This window comes from Pelobates fuscus, chromosome 3 (assembly GCF_036172605.1).
Source record: "Pelobates fuscus isolate aPelFus1 chromosome 3, aPelFus1.pri, whole genome shotgun sequence".
NCBI lineage: Eukaryota > Metazoa > Chordata > Amphibia > Anura > Pelobatidae > Pelobates > Pelobates fuscus.
This window is the reverse complement of record NC_086319.1, coordinates 347,939,700-347,966,243: the sequence shown is the minus strand read 5'-3', so window position 1 is coordinate 347,966,243 and position 26,544 is coordinate 347,939,700. Positions and strand designations below refer to the sequence as shown.

General features: G+C 42.7%; 1 protein-coding gene across 1 annotated transcript in view; it reads left to right on the top strand.

The window, feature by feature from the left end:
• Positions 1-1,125: 1,125 nt before the first annotated feature.
• Positions 1,126-26,544, top strand: part of OTUD7A (OTU deubiquitinase 7A) — a 242,690-nt gene continuing 217,271 nt past the window's right edge. Inside the window, exon 1 of the mRNA XM_063449143.1 lies at positions 1,126-1,237. The gene's annotated coding sequence lies outside the window, so the exon portion shown is untranslated. The remainder of the gene's footprint in view (positions 1,238-26,544) is intronic.

Sequence of the window (26,544 nt, the reverse complement as noted above, 5' to 3'; positions counted from 1 at the left end):
CATGTAGTGGTTTTGGTGTCTAGAATGTTCCTTAAAAATTTATTTGCAAATTCTCGTTTGTGAAGTTTAAAAAGTAAAATGAAATGTGGACATCCTCACTGTTGTATTTACCTCTATCATGTAACTGAGTGCCTCCATCTTGGCTTCTTGTTCATCACTGTGATAAGATCTGACCCTTAAACCTGGCAGTCAGTCAAACTGTTATGTAAAGAACGGTGGATGCTGGTTTAAAAACTGGAACAATCACCTTGAAACCAATAGAACACATACCATTGGTGGTCACTCCACCTTTACATCTTTGCACCACTTTCCGTCAACATGACACTTTGAAAAAGCTCCGCCAGGTTTCTGTTTCGTCCCCTCTGCTGCCATGCGGCCTTGGTTGTGCCAGGGCTGAACTGGCTTGTGATGGGACTTGTTAAATCTTTAATCATACATTTAAATGTATATTATGTAAATTGTAAATATGTATACAATTTTTTTTAAAAAAATCAATAAATATATATATAAAAATATGTATATTATGTATACAATTTTTTTTCTAAAAAAAATATATATAGAAAATACATATATATATAGAAAATAAATATATATATATTTTGTATATTTAAAAAATTTAAATATATATATATATTAACACACACCATACATAATATATAGTAAGTTAGCACATACAATGTAGTTATAATAATGTCATTATTATTCTATAGGGCAGATAACTGATCTCCCTCCCCCCCGTCCTCAGATCACGTGACCTGAGAGCAGCTCAGGATGCAGCACTCACTGTTTCTCAAGGACCAACTGAGGAGAGTTAAAGCACATCCGACATCGGCCAATAGGAGCCCAGCTTACAAATCTTCTCCAAAACATCCCTTCTCTGCTATGCCCCGCCCCCTTATTCTCCTCACTCGCTCCTTGACGCCACCTACTGGGTTGTCATGAAAGCGCCGCGGCTGTGCTGTGATGGACAGCAGGCCGAGCCAATCGCCGGCGCCTCCCCTCCTGTCATTCAGTGTTTTTTTTGTCGCTCACCACGTTCCAATGCCTCGGTGAGTGGGCGGTCCCAAGGCCATGACGTCACGCGTCTTGAAGACAGGGGGGCGGGCTCTGGGTTCTGCAGGGTGAAGTAACGAGGGTCTGGATACTGGCAGACACTGGGCTGGTGGCTGTGTGCGAGCCGGGATGCTGTGGCCGGATGACAGGCTGTGACCGGGGGCACGGAGCACACTGACAGCAGGTAAGCCGGGCAGGTACCATGTCTGCAGTGCGGGGACAGCCATCAGTCCGGCTCCTGCCTGTCACCCGCAGTCAGTGCTCACCTTGAGCGGAGCTCAGCCTGGGATAGCATTGCAGTCAGTGTCTCCATACAGCCACACACACTATGTGCCCCCCCCAATGGACCACACTGTGTGCCCCCCCAATGGACCACACTGTGTGCCCCCCCCAATGGACCACACTGTGTGCCCCCCCCAATGGACCACACTGTGTGCCCCCCCCAATGGACCACACTGTGTGCCCCCCCCAATGGACCACACTGTGTGCCCCCCCCAATGGACCACACTGTGTGCCCCCCCCAATGGACCACACTGTGTGCCCCCCCCAATGGACCACACTGTGTGCCCCCCCCCAATGGACCACACTGTGTGCCCCCCCCCCAATGGACCACACTGTGTGCCCCCCCCCCAATGGACCACACTGTGTGCCCCCCCAATGGACCACACTGTGTGCCCCCCCCAATGGACCACACTGTGTGCCCCCCCCAATGGACCACACTGTGTGCCCCCCCCAATGGACCACACTGTGTGCCCCCCCCAATGGACCACACTGTGTGCCCCCCCCAATGGACCACACTGTGTGCCCCCCCCAATGGACCACACTGTGTGCCCCCCCCAATGGACCACACTGTGTGCCCCCCCCAATGGACCACACTGTGTGCCCCCCTAATGGGCCACACTGTGTGCCCCCCAATGGACCACACTGTGTGCCCCCCCCAATGGACCTCACTGTGTGCCCCCCCCCCAATGGGCCACACTGTGTGCCCCCCCCAATGGACCTCACTGTGTGCCCCCCCCAATGGACCACACTGTGTGCCCCCCCCCCAATGGACCACACTGTGTGCCCCCCCCAATGGACCACACTGTGTGCCCCCCCCCCCAATGGACCACACTGTGTGCCCCCCCCCCCAATGGACCACACTGTGTGCCCCCCCCCCCAATGGACCACACTGTGTGCCCCCCCCAATGGACCACACTGTGTGCCCCCCCCAATGGACCACACTGTGTGCCCCCCCCCCAATGGACCACACTGTGTGCCCCCCCCAATGGACCACACTGTGTGCCCCTCCCAATGGACCACACTGTGCCCCCCCCAATGGACCACACTGTGCCCCCCCCAATGGACCACACTGTGCCCCCCCCAATGGACCACACTGTGTGCCCCCCCCAATGGACCACACTGTGTGCCCCCCCCAATGGACCACACTGTGTGCCCCCCCCAATGGACCACACTGTGTGCCCCCCCCAATGGACCACACTGTGTGCCCCCCCCAATGGACCACACTGTGTGCCCCCCCCAATGGACCACACTGTGTGCCCCCCCCAATGGACCACACTGTGTGCCCCCCCCAATGGACCACACTGTGTGCCCCCCCCCAATGGACCACACTGTGTGCCCCCCCCCCCAATGGACCACACTGTGTGCCCCCCCCCCAATGGACCACACTGTGTGCCCCCCCCCAATGGACCACACTGTGTGCCCCCCCCAATGGACCACACTGTGTGCCCCCCCCAATGGACCACACTGTGTGCCCCCCCCAATGGACCACACTGTGTGCCCCCCCCCCAATGGACCACACTGTGTGCCCCCCCCCCAATGGACCACACTGTGTGCCCCCCCCCAATGGACCACACTGTGTGCCCCCCCCCAATGGACCACACTGTGTGCCCCCCCCCAATGGACCACACTGTGTGCCCCCCCCCCAATGGACCACACTGTGTGCCCCCCCCCAATGGACCACACTGTGTGCCCCCCCCCCAATGGACCACACTGTGTGCCCCCCCCAATGGACCACACTGTGTGCCCCCCCCAATGGACCACACTGTGTGCCCCCCCCAATGGACCACACTGTGTGCCCCCCCCCAATGGACCACACTGTGTGCCCCCCCCAATGGACCACACTGTGTGCCCCCCCCCCAATGGACCACACTGTGTGCCCCCCCCCAATGGACCACACTGTGTGCCCCCCCCAATGGACCACACTGTGTGCCCCCCCCCCCCAATGGACCACACTGTGTGCCCCCCCAATGGACCACACTGTGTGCCCCCCCCAATGGACCACACTGTGTGCCCCCCCAATGGACCACACTGTGTGCCCCCCCCATGGACCACACTTACCCCCTGCTCATAGACCACCCATTGCATTAATTACCCCCTGCTCATAGACCACCCATTGCATTAATTACCCCCTGCTCATAGACCACCCATTGCATTAATTACCCCCTGCTCATAGACCACCTATGGCATTAATTACCCCCTGCTCATAGACCACCCATTGCATTAATTACCCCCTGCTCATAGACCACCCATTGCATTAATTACCCCCTGCTCATGGACCACCCATTGCATTAATTACCCCCTGCTCATGGACCACCCATTGCATTAATTACCCCCTGCTCATGGACCACCCATTGCATTAGTTACCCCCTGCTCATAGACCACCCATTGCATTAGTTACCCCCTGCTCATAGACCACCCATTGCATTAGTTACCCCCTGCTCATAGACCACCCATTGCATTATTTACCCCCCCTGCTCATAGACCACCCATTGCAATATTTACCCCCTGCTCATAGACCACCCGTTCCATTATTTGCCCCCTCATCAGATATCAGAGCCCAACAATACCCTATTTACATTACACCCCTCGTCAGAGCCAGCCCATTCCCTTATTTACCCCCTCTCATCAATACCCACCTATCCCCTTATTTACTCTCTCATCAATACCCACCTATTCCCATATTTACTCTCTCATCAATACCCACCTATTCCCATATTTACCCCTCATCAATACCCACCTATTCCCTTATTTTCCCCTCGTCAATACTCACTTATTTACCACTTTCACAATTCCCACCTATTTCCCTATTTTCCTCAATCTCAAAGCCCACCCGTTCCCCAGTTACCCCTCATAAAAGCCCACCCATGTACCCTAGTGTCAGAGTCCACCTGTTCCCTATTTACCCCCTTCTCGTATTTCCCTTATGTACCCCATTGTCAAAGGCCACCTTTTCCTAGCTGCTATTTATCAAAGCCCTTCTAATCCTTGTGCACCTCCTCAAAGCCCACCTATTTCCCATTTACCACAATGTCAGAGCCCACCTATTCCCCATAACTGTGTAATATTGGACACTATTGCTGTGATTACATTTCCATGATTGCTGGCTGACTAAGTATCATGGGAGATGTAGTCCCTAACATCTAAGGAGCCACTCATTGCTTCATATTTATTTATTCCGTGCAAGCAGGGCCAGCTGAAAGATGGCCTTTCTCTTCTGTTGGTGTCACATGTTGTCATCCTGGTGCATGGCATGGACATTTGTGAGTCCAGTGCCATCACTGGTTGTGTGAGTATATCTATACATCACATATCCTAGAGTGTGTAACATGGATTTGAGTGTCATAGTTGTGTATAGAATCCATGTGTAGCCAGCATCATTGTTTACTGACTATGGCTCATGTGTGGCTTTTATGTGACCAGGTGGTATAATCACCAATGCTTTGTATACACACTGTGTGAGACATGATGATCATATATTGCCAAATAGCAATGGCGGATCTAGCCTGGTTTGTCTGATTAAGATTTGATTCTTAGTATACAGGATGTAAACCGCTGATTGTTAAAACACCTCCACAAATACATATACTTAATTTTAGGAAAAACATTTTTTTAAATGTTTTATTGTAGTACTTTAAAGTATACATTCTTGTTTATATTTACACAAAAATATACAAACACAATTTTGGTGGAATTAATATTGTTTTGTATATTATTGTGTGTGTGTGTGTATATAACAGTTTCGTATATTATTTGTTATTAATTATATTATTGCTAATGGCTGACTTGTGAACAACTTAAAAACTTTCAGTCCCAAAAGGGCTGATCGCTGTTATAAATACAAATGGGGATTGTGACAATTCATTTGTTGGTTACATTTGTGACATTTAAAGGTGATGTGGCTTTAATTCAATGCACTGGTCTGACCTCTGTATAAACCTATGCAATTGCTTAAAATAAGTAACTTGAATTGAAGCTCCCTGACCCCATCTTTTCTCATTTTGTTTTGATCAAATACATAATCTATTTGTATTTTTCATTTGATTGAGTAGGATCTGTGCTGCACTGCCTTGATTTTTATATTGTACTTGCATGTGAATGATAATGATATATTGGTATATAATGACATAAGATTTGTTTGAAACCTGTGACCCTCAGATGCTGGTCTTGACCTCCCATCAATACATGACGAAACAACGTGTTTAGGCAGCGGCAATTTTAGTCAAACAACCAATAGAAAACTGCAGATTTCCAGACTGTGATTTGCATTATCAGACATAACGTTAATATGTTTCATTCTGCATATTACATTGCAAGGATGAGCTGCATCGTTGCGTGCTTAACAATGCATTTTTTCATTTTCGGTATTTTCATTGGTCATTTAAATGTATACTGAATCCTCTACAGCTAAATATTATGTATCCATATCAATAGCATGTTTTAAAGTATGAAAACTATCAGTGGAGCAGCAGGTGCAAAGCACAGGACTCTGTAACTTTAATAGTCCCAGTGCAATCCACCAGAGCATCAAATATCAGTATGTTACAGTGATGTCACGCATGCAGGGCCAAAGAACATGCCTGCACCCGGGGCCTTGTTCATCTTCTGTGTGCGTATGTATGTACATATAAATAGTCAGGAATGGCAATGTTTTGAACTACACTGTGTAAGCAACCTTTAATTTTACTTGTAATAGTAGTCTAGACTATGCTAATTACAAGAGGGAAGGATACAAATAAGCAGTATTATCAGAAACCAGAATCTACATTCACTTCAGAAATCTTATGACTACATAACCTCAGCACCTCGGCCTGTGACTAAACCCACTAAAACCCTTCTTGTGTTTCATTCCCTGCATATTCTGGCATACAGCCTGGCCAGACATCGGAGGCTCCCATGTTATGTTTGTTATTTAAAGTAAATAATTTTAACGGCATGCTTAAAGCCAGAAACGAAAATGCCACCTTAAGCAAATTGGGGTTTACCAACCACCGTATAGTGTTTTTTTTTTTTTTTTTTTTTTTTTTTTTTTTTTTTTTTTTGGTTTTTCTCTTCCTTCCCAAATTAATTGTCAATGAGTTTAATTATGTTTTAATGCATTATCTGTAGTATGATGTCAAACAGTGCCCATAGCAAATCTTTTTTTAATCGTTGTGTAAAGAATCAGTTTTTATTACCAGAAATCCTTAAATCTCTATTCAATACACTAGAAATTTGAAAAGAATTACAAAGAAACTGCATATTATGCGAAAGTAGCCAAATTTAAGATATTTAAGTAGCCATGGCACTCTAATCACTATAGCCACTACAGTGCTCTGTAGTGATCATGCTGTCATGAGTCCCGTGGTGGTTTCATTCCAATGGTAAGGAGTGAGTATAGTAATACTCTGTTTCTATGAGATGGTCCATTGGTCCATGCAGACTATCTATCTGACTGTTACAGCACGGTGATTTGCCACGCATGCACAGAAGCCTTGCCATGTTTTCCTATGGGAAAGCTTTGCATTAGCTTAGATCATTGATGTTAATGATCTCAGCCAAGGAGGTGGACGGCAGTGCAGAGACTGGCGCTGCAGGGAAGAAATTATAAGAACTGTTTGTTTTGTCTTTTTCCCCTGCCCTACAGGTGGGGGTTTGGAGCGAAAGGTTCACCATGGCACTTTAGCATTAGGAAAATGTATTCCTAATGCTAAAGTGTTCCTTTAAAAGACTACTAAAGACATACAGACCCCATCCTTTCAATGAACAACATTGCCGTTTACTAGATATCGCAATGTTTTGATTGAAAGGTTAAACATGCCTTCCTCACAGCCTCCAGAGCTGTGTATACTGTTACCACAGTTTCATTCAGTCATGTGACATTCGACATCCATGAGGACGTAAAACGTCATCAAATGTAACTCATAGGGAAGCATTGCATTGAACAAGATGCCAGGAAGTGATACTTTCAGGATGATTTTTTCAAGAGGAGGAGAGTGCAACAGCGCTGGTTGAGTGAGTCTGGAAAAAAGGTAAGTAAAATCTATTTTTTATTTATTTCTTTTCACAGGTCAAATGGGGGGTGGGGGTACTGGAGAGGCACTGATTTTATAGGGTGTAGGACATTATAGCTCTAGGAATACATGTCTGTGTTTCTAACACTATTGCGTTCCTTTAGGACATCACCCATTGACTGAAAGTGTCAGCTAATACTATTAGCTAGTGAATGAAATCCAAAGTGTAACAAAATTCATACTGCTAGCAAGTAATGGGAACTTCCACTGTGGTGTCAATGTAAAACAATGTAGGGCAGAATACCCGAGGGACCCAAGAACCATTACAAAACAATTTGACTCTCAACTGTGGGAATGGCACCATTGGATGCCTGGCAACATATAAACTTCTACATATAAACTTCACATCTTTTTCCCATGATGCATAATAATGTAGTTAACTCTCCTCTGCAGTGTTGCTTTTTTTTCATGGCAGCCCTATAACTTTTTTATAAGTTTCATCTTCTGAGCTATTGGTACTCAAGCCATAGCTTGTTGGTCATTAAAGAGGCGCTATAGTTACTAGAACCACTACAGCTTAATGTAGCTGTTCTGGTGTTTATAGCTTGTCCCTGCAGGCCTTTTAATGAGAAAAGGCAGTGTTTACATTAATGTCTAGTACTTCCTCTAGTGGCAGTCACTCAGACTGCCTCTAGAGGTGCCTCCTGGGTCAGTGCTGCACAGTGCTCTGCATGAAAACACTGAACCTTCCCCATAGAGATTAATTGATTCAATGCTTCTCTGAGGAGATGCTGATTGGTTCAGGACATGCACTTTAGCCTCCCAAAGCTTTCATATAAGAAAACAGCGGATTGACTGAGATAATCAAGATTGATAATCTCAGACATGGAGGCAAGGCCAGCCGTGGCGTGGGAGAAAAGGGAAATAAAATCACCTTTTCCTGAGATCTAAGGGGGGCCAGAGCCCTAAATAGTTAAACACTATATTGTCAGGAATACATGTTTTTGTTCTTAACACTATAATGTGAATTTCCATCCTATTTCACTGGAGTTATGTATTGTAAGTCATTCATCAGATTTTCTGTATTTAATATTAAAGAGGTATGCTCCTTTGCATTTGTTTCTGGCAATTTGTGGTGGAAATCAATCTTATGTATATTGCTTGATTGGATTGTGGTGATCAATACAGTTGCAATGTACTTACGACTATTGCTGGAGCTGAGTCTGATCAAATTGTATTGACCATTTTAATATTGCTTTTTAAGTTTGCCTAATAGTAAAGTTAATTTCATTATTGTAAACAGACATGGCTTCTATTTGTTTAAGTTTGGAACAAGCAAACACATTAGTTGGTTTTCAAAATAAATAAATATATATTGAAAACTCATTGGTGCACCTTCGCTTCCTGTTCCCGTATGTCATACGTGGTTTTTTAATTTTGTAAAAAAACTTTTTTACAATTAATTACAATTTTTTTTTTACCTATTGTAATATTTTGGCACTATAAAAACTATGCTATTATTTCACCGGGCAGGTCAGGTTTTCATCGCCTGTACATGACATGTGATACCATCTGTGCATTATTTCCTGTAATGCACAGTTTGATGGGTATCATTCAGTATGAGGACTCATACTCATTCTGAGAGTACTGAACAGCACCTGCTCTGTGCACTCGCCTCCATTTTAATTCAGCCCACTTCCGAGCTGATTAAACAGGTAGCATACTTCCACTAATTTCAATGTTAATAATGGTGCTGCTGTGGGATTAACGTCACTCAAAAAAAAAAAAAAAAAAAAAAACTCTCTCATGCTGAAATCTGTGAATGTTATTGACTTGCTGACCGAGTCTCTTTGGATTCTATTCCTGAATCCCTGAAGATGGATTTCTGGTACGGGGCAGTTGACCCAGGTGTATTTTTCGTGTGTGTGTGTATATACTGGACTACTTTGCACATACTTTTTATTTTACTGTGAGTTTATAATTAAATCGTTTTATTGGTGCCTTGAGTGCTCATTTAAAAGGCTTATCAGGCCCCTGGACAATGTTTATGTATATTAAAGCCTAAGGAAAGACAACTTGCCTGGTTTAATGTACGTGATGAATGTTCAGATTTTGAGAAATAATATGAGGCAAGGAAAATCCGCAGCAGCTCATATCTGCCTTAGTATTCATTTCCAACAGAGCACCGCCTGCTTGAAGCAGGAAATGGATTGGTGTTGCAGTGCTTGACAAAATGATCTTGAATGTAGATGCCATCCCTACTATATTTATTTATTTATTTATTTATTTATTTATTTATTTTTAATGGCCAATACTTCGTCAAGATCTTCCTTTTGACCTGAAAATGTATAAACTGCATGGGACGCAATTAACTAATATTTTATACAGAACGCTCAAGTAGGATTCCATCAATACTGATTTTCAATTGCACAGGATTGGCTAGCAAGGATATCACCAACTGTTGCAGAACTTTCATGATACTTTAACTGAATTACATCTGTTGAAGAAACAACAAAAAGTTGTAATTGTGTGAAGGAAAATATTCCTTTTTGATCCATTAGCTTAGAGTGCATCAGTGCATTTTGAAGGAGATAAGCACTATAAAAGATAACAAGAGAGTTGACTCTTGCATCTCCCTAAAAACTCAACTGAAAACTGAAGTTAAAGGGACACTATAGGCGCTCAGACAACTTCAGCTCATTGAAGTGGCCTGGGTACACTGTCCCTTTCACATTTAGTCTTGCAATGTAAAACAATGCAGTTTTTAAGAAACTGTAGGGACATGATCTGTACATCAAAAGGTGTCCCTCACAGGCGCCACCATCTTAGGCTGGTGAGGCAACTCAGTTGGTATTCCCTGACTACAAAGTCTGTTAAAAAAATGTAAGGCCAGAGATTAAAATTCCGGCAGGGTCAACGCACCCCTTCATCCTTCCGAGGTCGATAAGATGAGTACCATCAATTCGGTAATAATATCTATTATTCAGCTGCTGATTTGATTAATTCCGAGAGCGTGCGTGGTAAGTATGGTGTGACAGTGCAGCTTTAAAGACCACCTGACTGTCTAGCAGTAAAGGAACCACAGGTATCTTTTAATACCTGGGGGTCCCCTCTGTCAGCTGGAACTATAGTTAATGGTTCTAGACTGACCGGAGGGCTATAAGCAGGGCTCAGTGTACACAAGCTTCACGGAGACCCCCTGGGTCTGAAAATAACCCTGGTAAGGTCTCCATGCTTGCCCCCTGCAGCAGGGTTCTTCCAGCTGCCCAGCAGCATGAGTGCGCTCTCCCTCTGATGCTGCACTCACACTGTATAATTTACTAGGAGTTAGGAAATCCCTCTTCTGATGTCTGTACTGAGATTAGCAGAGGGAATCCCTTGAAAGGTGAAATTTGGATCTGGGATTAAAAATTGGATAATGGGTTGCATTAGGGGGAAAGGTATACTGGTGGGGTATCGTTGTACTCAAGAACAGTTGCAGATTACAAATATGGGATGTTTGCAGTAGAGGAACACGTAGTCTGTGAATTTCCCCCAAATAAAATGTGTGGAAAAATAGACACAAAAATAATTGTGACCTAGGTTTGTGATAAATGGTTAAATGAAAAGTGTCAAAATGGTCTTAATTGCATAGCTAGCTAGATGTACTTTATACAAATTTATATTTGTGTGTGGTTTTTGGATTCTGTGATACTATTAAAGTTGTCTCAGCATGCCAAATTTAGCAAAGTTTTAGCTTTGAAGTCTTAATTCACTCTTTAGCAATATTTGTTATAGAACCTCTAAAGTGGATCTATTTTGAGTTTCTCCCTAAAGTCTAACTGATCAATTCTCTGCCATTAAAGAGTTGTTTATGCAGCCCTAGTCACATACTGCATGTGACTTACAGGAAATGTGTAAGAGAGATCTAATGTTTAAACTTCCTTTTAGTGCTCAGTCTGTATTTAATTTAAAATGTCTTATCTCCTGCTCTGTTAAATGCCTGCTTGAGCCTGCAGGGGCACAGGAGATAAAAACTAAAGTAAACGGATTAAAAATGAATCAGTTGTTTTTCGTGTATGCCATGTTATTCCCAGGAAGGGTAAAGTGTTGCTAGGGCTCCATAAACTGAAACAAAGTGATTTAAGTCTTGAATGGAAGAGATTTGATCAGTGAAACTGCAGGGACATGATCTATACACAAAAACTGCTAGTTGTTTATGTGCTTAGAGTACTTTAAAAGGACACTAGTGTTTTTTTTGTCTACAGCATGTCCCTGCAAGTTGAGCTATGAAAACACTGCCTTTTCAGATAATGGTGTGCCTTTTCGGTCACTCCATTTGCAAATAGTTTGACAACTTGCTTGGGATCTAGCAGTCATAGCCTCATCTAGAGCCAGAAACCCCTTCTAGGACCCTATGTCAACTCCACTGAAGTGGAGTGCTCCTTGAAATTGGCTTTGGGCTGCAGGAGTAGGCAACCAGCCCCAGGTAGACCCCAGATACATTACGTTGGGAGAGCACCAGTGCACTCATGACAAAATGGCCACCACAGTGGACTGTGGTGGTTATGGTGCTTGGAATGTTCTTTTATTCATATATATGTTATTTGGCTAATGTTTGTCGAAAGCAAAACTGGAAAATACACCACTGACTAAAACACTTATAAAAAAATAAAAATAAAAATCGCCTATAACAATGATTGATTGATTGACCGGGAACCATGATGGAGGCAATCAGACCCAGGACTAAATACAGGGAGTGCAGAATTATTAGGCAAGTTGTATTTTTGAGGATTAATTTTATTATTGAACAACAACCATGTTCTCAATGAACCCAAAAAACTCATTAATATCAAAGCTGAATATTTTTGGAAGTAGTTTTTAGTTTTTAGCTATTTTAGGGGGATATCTGTGTGTGCAGGTGACTATTACTGTGCATAATTATTAGGCAACTTAACAAAAAACAAATATATACCCATTTCAATTATTTATTTTTACCAGTGAAACCAATATAACATCTCAACATTCACAAATATACATTTCTGACATTCAAAAACAAAACAAAAACAAATCAGTGACCAATATAGCCACCTTTCTTTGCAAGGACACTCAAAAGCCTGCCATCCATGGATTCTGTCAGTGTTTTGATCTGTTCACCATCAACATTGCGTGCAGAAGCAACCACAGCCTCCCAGACACTGTTCAGAGAGTTGTACTGTTTTCCCTCCTTGTAAATCTCACATTTGATGATGGACCACAGGTTCTCAATGGGGTTCAGATCAGGTGAACAAGGAGGCCATGTCATTAGATTTTCTTCTTTTATACCCTTTCTTGCCAGCCACGCTGTGGAGTACTTGGACGCGTGTGATGGAGCATTGTCCTGCATGAAAATCATGTTTTTCTTGAAGGATGCAGACTTCTTCCTGTACCACTGCTTGAAGAAGGTGTCTTCCAGAAACTGGCAGTAGGACTGGGAGTTGAGCTTGACTCCATCCTCAACCCGAAAAGGCCCCACAAGCGCATCTTTGATGATACCAGCCCAAACCAGTACTCCACCTCCACCTTGCTGGCGTCTGAGTCGGACTGGAGCTCTCTGCCCTGTACCAATCCAGCCACGAGCTCATCCATCTGGCCCATCAAGACTCACTCTCATTTCATCAGTCCATAAAACCTTAGAAAAATCAGTCTTGAGATATTTCTTGGCCCAGTCTTGACGTTTCAGCTTGTTTGTCTTGTTCAGTGGTGGTCGTCTTTCAGCCTTTCTTACCTTGGCCATGTCTCTGAGTATTGCACACCTTGTGCTTTTGGGCATTCCAGTGATGTTGCAGCTCTGAAATATGGCCAAACTGGTGGCAAGTGGCATCTTGGCAGCTGCACGCTTGACTTTTCTCAGTTCATCGGCAGTTATTTTGCACCTTGGTTTTTCCACACGCTTCTTGCGACCCTGTTGACTATTTTGAATGAAACGCTTGATTGTTCGATGATCACGCTTCAGAAGCTTTGCAATTTTAAGAGTGCTGCATCCCTCTGCAAGATATCTCACTATTTTTTACTTTTCTGAGCCTGTCAAGTCCTTCTTTTGACCCATTTTGCCAAAGGAAAGGAAGTTGCCTAATAATCATGCACACCTGATATAGGGTGTTGATGTCATTAGACCACACCCCTTCTCATTACAGAGATGCACATCACCTAATATGCTTAATTGGTAGTAGGCTTTCGAGCCTATACAGCTTGGAGTAAGACAACATGCATAAAGAGGATGATGTGGTCAAAATACTAATTTGCCTAATAATTCTGCACTCCCTGTACAGCTATATGCACTTATACATTTAATGTATCAGACTTTGAAAAAAGCATATTTGTTGAATACAAAGAAAGAATAAGTAAACATTAAAAATCTTGGGAGGTTATAGTTCCTCTTTAAATATCCTCTAATCACGTTGATCTGTCTCCATAGCCGATTAAACATTGATAAACATGTCTCTGTGTCTCTCTCTTTCATGTTTGCTTAGCATATAGACATTCTCAATGGTTTGTCATTGTGTTTGTGTGTGTGTGTGATTTTATTGGATCTTGCCATGAAAGGTTAAAAATCTAGGTTATATCCGAAGTAAGGCATAGCATAAGCAAATTATGAATAACTATAATAAAGCAAACAGTCCTCATCATACTAGAATAATTGTTTTGCTCCCTGTTTGAACTCCTGATTGAGTAAGACACATTCCCTAATAAGCATTACAGGGTTAGCAGTCTCTGCAGCCAAGAAGTGGATAAGTTGCACCCTTTCAACACTGTAGTGGGAAAACACTGGCGCTCAGTCGCTGTGAAAATTGATCAAGTATGCCTGGTTTCATTGATTGAACATTGCCTGATCTGGCATCCATTCAGCTGCTTTCCTTTTAACGTACAAGTTGGTCCAAAACCACTGGATTTCTCCCTGCAAGGTTTATTTTTCCTTGCCACACATTTGCCCTCTTTGTAATTCCTGGTTAATTCTCTGAAGAATTATATATTTAAAATTTTAGTTGATCTTAAAGGGACACTAAAAAAAATAATTAATGCATCTATCTCATAAAAGCTTGCACAGCAGAATTTGTGACACAGCAAACTTAATAGAAGTAAAATTAGATTTAAGTGGACTGGCCTCCTTTTTCTTTGCAATCCCCATGGCACTGTTCCTGTAATATATAATTCCTCAATTATATTGTCTTACTGATGTGCAAAAAAAGTTGAGAATGGAACTCAGATTGCAATGGGATGCAGGTATTTTAGACCTAATTTTTAGTTAATGTACACATTGTTTTGATCATTTTTGGAATGGTCTTATGAAGCCTGAAATATGATAGTTATTAATAGTATTATTATTATTATTATTATATGGATATCTCTGTATTGTACCCGAATTTGTGTAATCTATGAGTATTTATTTCGTCTAATATGTTCTGTGCATTCTATGGGTATCTCTGTATTGTACCTAGCACTATACTACAGTATTGGTAACTGTATTCTACGTGGCTCTGTGTATTGTATGGGGACTGACATTAGGGGCTGAGCACATGCTGTCGAGGATGCAGACTCCACAGGTCAGAAGATGGTTGCTTCACTCTATTACAGGTGTCTTTGTTGGGGGAGGGATGGACACCCACAACTTGGACTTTCCTTGGTGGGGAAGACTTTATCCCAATGCTCAGGGCATTACTTGACAGAGGGCTACGTGAGCTAGAGGGTGGAGCACAAACACCATTGATCTCTCTTCGCTATATGTAATTGAAACCTACTGCCCCATTTAAAAAATAAAGGCTGCATAGGGATCTCACGTGGTTTGAAGGATTGAGGGGGTCACTAAGCTGGAGAGGGCAACATTTCAGAGGCGATGGGAGGGTCAGCTGAGTAATACATACCCAAATACACAATGGCAGAATGTTTTGCTATGGCAACATGCGTTTCATTAGTTCTCAATATCAAGAGATGGACTATAAGCTGTGTGACAGAAGCTATTTTAAATGTTTGTCATCACATGCTTAAGGACCTGCCCCAAAGGCTAGTCCTTGTCTAAAAAGAACGGTATGTAAGTTCAGTTTGAAACTTTGTGTGGATTTGTTCAGGGATCCCAGTGACATTCTTCATACCTGTTGGCTGGCTGCATGTTCCCTGTAGCTAGCCAAGGGCAACTGCGAAAGAGCTAGGCGTGAGCGCCACAAGGTCCACAACTGCCTTTTATAAAGGCAGTAGCTAAAGGAGCTAAAATCATTATAAGCAGAGATGTTTAGGGAGAGGAATTGAAAAGGCAGAGGGAGCAATTCCTGCCTGGAAGAAGGGAGCTGCACCTTGACCCAGAGTTCAGGAGAGAGAACTCAGTCAAGCTTTGGCAACTGGGGCTAAAGCGTTCCAGGGTCAGCAGAAGTACACCAGTACTTCTCCACAGGATCTTTCCCCAGTTTTGCCCATTTGTTGGAGATGCTAGGAAGGATGGGGGACATTGCATATTAGGTGGGAATGCCCTAAAATAGTTCCTTTATTGGGAGTTAATGAGCGAGGTAGTGACTTATGTATGCAGCCATTCTGTTACTTGGAATGTTGAGCTAGCCTTGCTACACATGACTTTTAATACAATATCCGTATATAATCCATTTTACGACACTTGCTTAATGTTGCAAAGGCTCTTGTTCCTGCTCTCTGGAGAACTGAGAGCCCCACAAAAGAATGCTGGATATAGAGAGTTTGAACATACAGACGCTAGAGACTATACATGCCTCTCTTATTGGGACAAGTTCCAAACATGCTGAGAGTTGGTAGCCTTAGTTTGAATTTCTGGCAAGAGACTTGAGTTGAAAGGCATAGGAACCTGAGCGCGGTTCTTCTCGTACCTTCATTTCTTTTCTTATCTCTGTCTGAAATCTTTCTTCTTATAGGTCTTAGCAGTGGGTTATAAATATTGTCTACTGAGCAACTATTTGGTAATGTTACTCATCTGGGGAATTTACCTATGTTTGATGGATAACATACATTCGGAGTGCGATGTCTCCAACAACTTTCCTCATTGGGGGTTTAAAAAACTCTCTCTCCTCTCCTCCCCTCGCAGCCCTACCCTCTCTCTTCTCAAAATTTACCAGTCACCGCATTTCCTCAGATTTTATATTTGTTGTAATTTTCGACTTTGTTTTCTCAGTGATTCTATGCTCTGTAAGTGTATCGTTTTTACTATGGAGACCTGTGCGTCTTCCTTTGTCTTATCAATTGTAATTTGAAAAATGCCTTGAATAAAAACCGAATTATAAAAAAAAAAAAAACTTAAAATAAAGTTGCTACAAAGTTAAAAAACAGAGTCAAATTCCAGGGTAGGAATCTGGCACCCCAATATCTGAAAACTTAACCAGCTGTCACTGATGGCAGGAACAAAAAATGGCACAATTGCGCGTTTACTCCATCTTTTGGGGATCCCTACTTTGAAAATAGATATGTTGCCTATTATTTATTTATATATTTATTTTTAGGTATTCTGGCAGAGTATCTATTATTTAGCTCTCACAAAACTCACAAATCCAAGTGCACAATTGAACTACGTTAATCTATCAAATTAGATTCTCCCATAGTTAACGGTCTTATATATACCAGTTTCCATTTCAGCACAAAAGGTATTTAAAGCGGCACTGTCATGGCCGAATCCAGTTTTATTTTTTTATTTAACCCCCTCCCGACTCCACTACATCTATTTGTTCCCCTAGTCACCCCCAAATACCCTTACCCCCCCCCCCCCAATTACACTTTTTTTTTTTTTTTTATCTTTTTGTACCTGGACCTATGTCCTGGGCGCTGCCATCTTTGTGTGGGTAGATGAAGTCCCTGTGGTGTTCGTTTGTTCGTTCGTTCGTTTAGTTTATTGCAAGGAGGGAGCTACAGTCTCGCAGCTCCCTCCATGTAAAATGTAAAAATATAAGCGTCAGGGAGCAGTGCTCCCCGTCACTTCCTAAGCCCCCCATGTCCTCCCTCACTCTATGGGGGTCAATATGACCCCCATAATAGCATAAGGGACAATCTCCTGGATGCCCCTACTCACTGTGCCGCAAGTAGGCAGCTCACTGTTGTAAAAATACCCCCCCCCCTTCCAAACAAATGCCCCCATGGTGGGGCATCTATTAACAAGCGTGAGGGACATAGTCGCCCCCACCCGTTGCCCGCGAGTGGGGGCTATTCAACTAAACGGGGGACGTAGGGTCCCCTTGGCCCCCACCCATGAGTGGTGGGTGGTGGCCCTAAATGAAAATGGGGGGGGGGGGACACATCTATTGTCCCCCCCCCCCAACCCATGAGCGGCGGGTGATGGCCCTAATTTAGAATGGGAGGGACCTATTGTCCTCCCCACACCCGTGAGCGGCAATAAGGGGGGCCTATTGTCCTCTCCCCCCCCAGCCCCCACCCCTGAGCGGCAGGTGGGGGCCCTAAATAACAATAAGTGGGGGAACCTTTTGCCCCCATGGCCCCACCTGTGAGCTGCAAGTGGGGTCCCTAAATGACAATGTGGGGACACCTACTGTCCTCCCCACACCCGTGAGCGGCAATAAGGGGGGCCTATTGTCCTCTCCCTCCTCGGCCCCCACCCCTGAGTGGCAGGTGGGGGCCCTAAATAACAATAAGTGGAGGAACCTATTGTCCTCCCCCTTGACCACACCCATGACCCTAGAAACCCCCCCCCCACCTAAATAAAATTAAATCAATCCCTACCTACCCCCCTCACCCTAAAAAATAGTGAGGGTGGGGGACACACAATAAAACTAAATACCTGGGGGGGGAAAAAATCAGACTTGCCATTAGAAGCCTTCTTTTTTCTAAAACCTTCTTTCTTCAGCCCCCAAAAATGCCAAAAAAAAAACAGAAACATAACTCGTCGAACTTGTATAAAAAAAATAAAAAAAAAATTAAACAAATCCTGAGCACCCCAAAAAAAATCCACCAGGAAAAAATAAACAACCCAATGCTAAAAATGAATCCATCTTCACCCGGCGATGGAACTTTGTTCGGATCGGAATTTCGTTCGAATGAAGGTAACTCCGATCTTATATGTGCCGCGGCTGCATCTGAGAAAAAGCAGTGTTAACACTGGTGACTAAGGCCACCTCTAGTGACTGTCACTCTTGCAGCCACTGGAGCTGCTTCATGAATGAAGTCCTGCTAAAATTGCAGGATATTAGTTCAGTATTGCCAAAGGCTCGAGTCAATGCATTTCTATGAGTAGACACTGATTGGTGTTTGCCGTGCATGTACACTAACCTCCCAATGCTTCCCTATTTAAATTTCATGGGCACAGGTATCTGAATCGCCCCTATATCACTCTAACGTTAGGAAAACATGTATTCCTTACAATATAGTGCTGGCATATGTGGCATTATGTCACTGCTTCTCCTCCCCCCCCCCCCCCCCCTCTCTGTTTAAAGATTAAGGGTGTTTTTACTCTTCTTTTCTCCCATGCCATTCCAGTCTCGCCGCGGCTGTACCTGCCTGGTCCCATGGCTGAGATCATAAATTTGAATGACCAATCCAATTGGAAAACATTGGGAGCTATTGTGCATGTGCCATAGAACACTGTTCTGTCAATTGTCCTCTCCTCTTAGAGCTGAATCGAATAAATGCTTCTCTATAGGGAACATTCGGCGCCTGTGTGCAAAGCGTGGACATGCTCCATGCCAGTGTTGCACAATGTGCAGCACCGGACTAAAAAGCACCTCTAGTGGGTGCCTGAGTGACTGCCACTAGAAGTGTTATTAGGCTGCAATGTAAACACTGCATTTTCTGTGAAAATGCAGTGTTGTCAGTGAAGGCTGCAGAGACATGCTATAGACCCCAGAAGCACTATATTAAGCTGTAGTGGTACTAGAGACCCTGGTGTCCGTATAACATTGCTTGTTTACCTGATACGATAAGTGTTTGTAATGTTCCTAATGCTATAGTACTCCAGTGGCCAATTAGGTCACTGGCCATCGCCTTTTAAGGAGAATAAGGAAAATAAAAACGTATTCTACCTTTTCTCCTCGCAGCCCCGGTCTCCGTGGCTGTTACCAACTCTTGGCTGAGAATATTAAGAGAGATGACCTCAGCCTATCCAATGCTGTCCTATAGGAACATGTTGGAAGGCTATAGCGCATGTGCAGGGAAATGCTACACTATGCCAGTCAGATGGTTTCTGTGAGACTATCTGATTGAAATAATTTTACTCTATTTTATTGGGACCGCCTCTAGTACCAGTGTGAGTGGCTGCCACTAGATGCATTTAAATATTGCAGTGTAAACATTACCATTCTTGCAGGGGCAAAACTACAGGCACATTGCACCCAGACCACTTTATTGAGATTAAATGTTCTGGCTTCCTATAGTGCCCCCCCCCCCCTTTTTTTTTTTTAATGTATTAATTATTTAAGATTTAATTTAATTTTTGGAATATATTAATGCCATTCAAAATCCACTTGTGAAAGTTTAGTGAATAACCCTGATGTAAGCTCTTGTTTACCTGCCCCACCGGGACTCTGGATCTCCAGTGGTGATGTCACTGTCAGAGGTCTTCGTGAATCCGGCAAAGTCCCCAGGTGGTGACAGTGCCTCTTTAATGCAAGGATAGGATACCTTTTTACCAGTCTGTTAATTGTAAAAGTGATCGTGAAAAGTCTAGAAATGTAAAAATTGTATTCACTTTGACATGAATGCCTGTAGTAAATATCAGACACACAATTATAATTTACCCGTAGTTTTGCAATGAATTGTAAGCTCACCGTAGTTGTTTAGTGATAAGTCTTGTATTTACAATTTTTTTCATAAAATATAGTGTAATTCAACACTTCAGGTTTGATTTCATCTTCATTTTTATTTCAGAAGGAGGAAATTGCAGCCAAGCCCGCTTATTATATAGGCTGTTGTCTGCCAGGAGCAGATCCTGTCGGTGTGGATAAGTGTCCCTGCAATGCTGTGTGACTATTAAATAATGTAATTTTTAGACCGTAGTGAAACCTTCTTCTACCATGAGGGATGCCACACCAAAGTGGTGTTTCATAATGTATCTAGCTTTTATATTTTTAGAAAAATGATTTAATAATAATGGAATACAGTGGTTAGGGTCTCTATTAAAAGATCAGCTTTTGACCTACAAGTTCCATAAATTGTACTTCCTTACAGTGAAAAAAAGATGAATCATTTATGTGCTGATAATGGCTCAAAGCCATGCTTGGACCCATATGTCAGTATTGATTTTTTTTATTTTTTTCTCCTACTATTTTTTTTTAAATTTTAGTCTTGATGTAAAAGGATTCCATTACTATATTTTTATTTTTTTTAAGTGACAGTATTAAAGGATCACTATAGGGTCAGGAATACAATGATCTAGCCCCCCTGGGCCCCTCATGCCTCCATAAATATGGTAAAACTCTTACTGTATTCAAGCCTGAAGCTGTAGATCTTCATGCTGTTACACTCAAAAAAACAAGCAGTCTGCTGACATCATCAGAAGTGGTAGCCTGATCCAATCATCCTGCTTCTCCATAGGATTGGCTGAGACTGACAAGGAGGCAGTTTAGGGGAAGAGCCAGCATGATTCAAACACAGCCCTGGCCAATCAGCATCTCCTCATAGAGATGAATGGAATCAATGAATCTCTATGAGGAAAGTTCAGTGTCTGCATGCAGAGGGAGGAGACACTGAATGTTTGGATGCATTTTAGGCAGCCATGACCCAGGAAGGATCTCTAACAGCCATCTGAGGACTGGCCAGTGAAGTTATCACTGGGCTGTAATGTAAACACTGCATTTTCTCTGAAAAGACAGTGTTTACAGCAAAAAGCCTGAAGGTAATGATTCTACTCACCAGAACAAATTCAATAAGCTGTAGTTGTTCTGGTGACTATAGTGTCCCTTTAAGTGACGTATTTTGTAATCTTTTTCAACAGGTAAAATGCTGTTTATTCATGTGCAATCTAAAACAAGCACATGACTTTGCCTGTCCAATGACAGCCATCCCCTGGATGGCAGGATAATGAAGTGTTTTAAGGGATTGACATCCTGATGCACTGGTCAACTGACATACAATATTTCGGTACAGAGGAGGGATCCTCTGTTTGGTGTGTTACGCTGAATTCCATTTCTGAGTGCAACACTGCCCTGCAATATTAATTATGCTATATGACCTTTCATTCAAATTGTTTCTTACTATTCTTCAACGTTTGATCATGTCACGGAAATATTCTGGTAGCATTAGAGTGTGGATTAGCAGAGACTGTTAAGGGGGGGAGAACTGTCGCTTGTGAGCTTTCCCACCCGAATGGTTAACAAACTAAAAGTAATCTATAAGTAATGTTTGTAATGTATTTAAAAATAAAAACACTATAGATGTCTCTGCTCCTGCCCACCTCCCCCCTAATTCTATTATATGCAAGGTTAAGGCACTACTAGAAAATTACCTTCAATCTGTGATGATGTGCGCATGCTTAACTGCAAAAGAAATGCTCGAGTGTTACTAGGTGTCAATAACATCAGGGAGTCAAACAAGTATTGGCTGAGGTCCTCAATCTATTCGTATTATTATTTATTTATTATTAAAAAAATATATTAAAGTATTTTTCTGTTAAAAGCTCCTCTCTCATACAGTGAGGGGAAACATTATTTAATCCCCTCCTGATTTCGAATGTTTGCCCACTGACAAATAAATGATCAGTATATAATTTTAACGGTAGGTGTATATTAACAGTGAGAGGCAAACTAACAAAAAATCCAGAAAAACGCTTGTCAAAAAAGTGATAAATCCCAGGAGGGATTTTGTCCCACTCCTCTTTGCAGAACCTCTCCAGGTCATTAAGGTTTCGAGGCTGCTGTTTGGCAACTCGAACTTTCAGCTTCCCCCACAGATTTTCTATGGGATACTGGCTAGGCCTCTCCAGGACCTTAATGTGCTTCTTCTTGAGGCATTGTCAAGAAGAAGCCATTGTCTTCTTTGGGTCATTGTCATACTGGAATACCAATCCATGACCCATTTTCAATGCCCTGGCTGAGGGAAGGAAGTTCTCACCCAAGATTTGACGGTACCTGGCCCCGTCCATCGTCCCTTTGATGTGGTAAACCCCCCACCCCAAAGCATTATGTTTCCACCTCCATGTTTGACGGTGGGGATGGTGTTCTTGGGGTCATAGGCAGCATTCCTCCTCTGCAAACACGGCAAGTTGAGTTGATGCCAAAGAGCTTGATTTTGGCCTCATATGACCACAAAATTTTTACCCAGTTCTCCTCTGAATCATTCAGATGTTAATTGGCAAAATTCAGACAGGCCTGTGCATGTGCTATCTTGAGCAGGGGGACCTTGCGGGCGATGCAGGATTTCAGTCCTTCATGGAGTGTGTTACCAATTGTTTCCTTGGTGACTACGGTCCCAGCTGCTTTGAGATCATTAACAAGATCCTCCTGTGTAGTTCTGGGCTGATTCCTCACCGTTCTCATGATCATTGAAACTCCATGAGGTGAGATCTTGCATGGAGCACCAGACCGAGGGAGACTGACCGTTCTATTGTGTTTCTTCCATTTGCAAATAATCGCACCACCGGTTGTCACCTTCTCACCAAGCTGCTTGGCGATGGTCTTGAAGCCCATTCCAGCCTTGTATAGGTCTACAATCTTGTCCCTGACATTCTTGGACAGCTCTTTGATTGATTGCTTCTGTGGACAGGTGTCTTTTTTATACAGGTAACGAGCTGAGATTAGGAGCATTAAGAGAGGGCTCCTAATCTCAGCTCATTACCTGTATAAACGACACCTGGGAGCCAGAAATCTTGCTGATTGATAGGGGATCAAATACTTATTCCACTCATTGACATGCAATTCAATTTATAACTTTTTTCACATGCGTTTTTTCTGGATTTTTAAAAATGTTTTTTTATTTATTTTTTGGTTCTCTCTTTCACCGTTAAAATACACCTACCATTAAAATTATAGGCTGATCATTTCTTTGTTAGTGGGCAAACATTCAAAATCAGCAGGGGATCAAATAATCTTTAACTTCACTGTATATTGACCCTCTCGCAACTTTCTTGTGAGTTGGTAAACATTTGGTTTACATATAGGACAACATCTTGTCTTTTTGTTTATCTTGGAAAGATACTGAGCACTGCTTTTAAAATTGTTAAAATCGGAACAAAGGGATTGAGGGCCCTGCTCAATGAGCTTACATGCTAGAGGGAGTGGGTATAGTGACACAAAAGGTAAGGGTAGGGTAGAAAAGTAGGTTGCTAGAGTAATCTTCATTGAAGGCTTAGTGTCATGTTTTGATAGTTTTAGGAGAGGAATCAGGGTGCGGGGAGGGGAAGGCTGTTCAGTTTAATTGATCTGCTTTCCTAAAGAAGTAAGTTTTCAAAGAGAGTCTAACATTGAGGGGGAGGGCGTTCCAAAGGACAGAGTACGAACAGAGGTTAGACGTAGGGGTCTAGACGGGACATATTTGTGTATTAGTGAGGATAAGTAGGTGGGAGCAGCATTGTGTAGAGATTTGTAAGCAAGAGTCAGGATCTTAAATTGAGCCCTATATCTTTCGGGAAGCCAATGCAGGGACTGACAGAGGGGTGAGGCATGGGAGGAGCGGGCGCCTGGAAGATGCGCCTCGCTGCCGCATTCATTATAGATAGTTAACAGGGCAAGTTGGGAACACTTAAGACCACTGAGAAGTTGAGAAAGGACCGCAGCATAGACAAGCACCTTTGCCGTATCAGGTGTTAAATGGGGTCGGATGTGCGCAATGTTTTTGAGATAGAAGCTCCAGCAGAGAGCTCTCAGACAATAAATGACCTTCTTTGCATAGGTAATGCACAGAATTGACATTGGCTAGTTTGGAATGACTCTGTCTTAACTGGTTATGGTGCTTGGAGTGATCCTTTAAGAATTCAAGGAAGTAATGTTTCTCCTTTTTTTTTTTCTTTAGGAGACATTTAATACAATCCAATTGTCAAATAGTTTTTTTTTTTTTGAATGAATCATTTAGAGCTCACTAAAACTGTGTTTAAATTGAAATATTATTGACTATTGGAAAAAGCAGTAGACCATTGAATTTTTCCAATTTTGTTTTAATTAATAGGGGACTTCTGCTGGCAAACATTAAGTTTTCACTTGTAAGGTTTAATAGAAAATGTAACTTGCTATGTAGGTCAATAAATGGTACTGCTGAATGGTTTCCCGTTGTAATGTACGCTTAACAATATTTGGTTTTCACATGCCGATTTAAACTGCTTTTTCTATGTAGTGCTGCTCTTTCTCTCCAGCTGCCGTTGTGTTAGGCACAGAACACAGTAGTTAGCACAATTCCCAGACATAATGCATTTTCATCTGCAGACTCAAGGTTATAGATGGGTTCACATGCCCTTGCACAATAACGGCTTAAATGAAATGGTTGCCATTTATTTGAATGGCCTATTTCATGTCACGAGAGGTAGGTAGGTGATAATTTTGTTAATGTATACTTGTTTCACTAATGACTGGTGTTGAAAATCTATAGAGGTGTTTTTTTTTGTTTAGTTTTTTTCCTCCCCACCCCCCACTCTTGAATACTATTAATTGCATATTTGCTAAGATACAATGGGTTGTGGAAGGTGGCAGTGTTTTAAAAGAACAAGGCACTGGGTATTGGCATACAGAGGGGGGAGAAGGGTTTAAAGGGGAACTGTCACTGCTGTAATTTACTTATAATTCTAACAGGATTCCCCAAACTCTGGCCCTCCAGATGTTGCTGAACTACAACTCCCATGATTCTCAGCCTATCTATTTCATTCATGGAATCATGGGAGTTGTAATTTGGCAACGTCTGGAGGGCTGGAGTTTGAGGAAGCCTGCCATACAACATTATTTTCTTTTTTTTTTTTTTTTTCTTTCGTCTTGTCCATGTGTTACTTCATTTTCTTCTATATATTTGACCCTGGCATAGCCAAGGCACTCATTGCCTTGGCTATACTTATACTTATACCTGACCCTATACAGTTAAAACCACCATTACACCCCCCCTCCCCATTACCACCTTAGAAAGGGTTTAAACTTGCCTTATTTCTAGCACCAGGCTGCCCCGATCTGCCTCTTTAGCTGACATCATCAGAACTGATGATCTCAACCAACCCGCTGGCCAGGTCAATCATCAACTCATCATAGAGATACTTTGAATCAGTTTATCTCTATGAGGAAAGTTCAGTTTGTCTATGCAGAGCGTTGAGACACTGAACGGCAGTGCGGCACACTGCAGCACTGACCTAGGAAGCACCTATTGTGGCGGTCTGAAGAGTGGTCACTGGAGGTATCCATAGGCTTTAATGTAATGTGTTTTTTCTTTAAAAAGAGTGTTTGCATGGAAAAGCCTGGAGGGAGCTATTCTACTAACCAGAACAACTACAATGAGCTTTGATTGTTTTGGTGACTATATAGTGTCCCATTATTATGTACCAAGACAGTGGCCAAGCTTTTATAGCCATGATTGACAGGTAGCCAGGTTGGAAGAACCAGGATGTTTCAGGATAAAGCGAGGTGTTTTTCTGCATTTAACCCCTTGAGGACCAAACTTCTGGAATAAAAGGGAATAATGACATGTCACACATGTCATGTGTCCTTAAGGGGTTAATGTTATTTTTATGCATTACATACACTTTTTTTTGTTTGTTCTCTGCTCTTTGTCAAGTAAATTAAAAAAAATACATAAGACAAAGTAGTCCCTTTGCTTGTGAGATGATTTCATACCATTTTGACTTTGTTCTGTTAGTTTTTGCTTGTTATAGTTCTCATCTTTTATTTGTTTTGTACCTTTCCTGTATTGATATTTTAATCATTAGTTACACCTTTATAGCTCCCCATGTTTATTATGTCCAGTGGCAATTCTGTTTCCTATATTATATTTATTGTATCCTGTTTATTGGAATTTGTGTCTGTAGGTAAAAATGTGTATACTGTATATGTAGGGTATAGAGCCTTTATAGGGACACTACTGTCACCAGAACAACTACAGCTTGTTGTAATTGTTCTTGTGAGTATAATCATTCCCTTCAAGCATTTTCATGCAAACACATTACACCCTAGGGATACCTCCAGTGGCGGCCACTCAGACAGCCACTAGAGGTGCTTCCAGAGGCAGCACTGCTGTTCAGCATCTCTACATGGAGACGCTGCCTTTTCCTCAGAGAGGCATTGTGTGAGGAGGTGCTGATTGGCCAAATCCTGCCGCATTGCTGATTTCAGCCAATCCAGTGCTT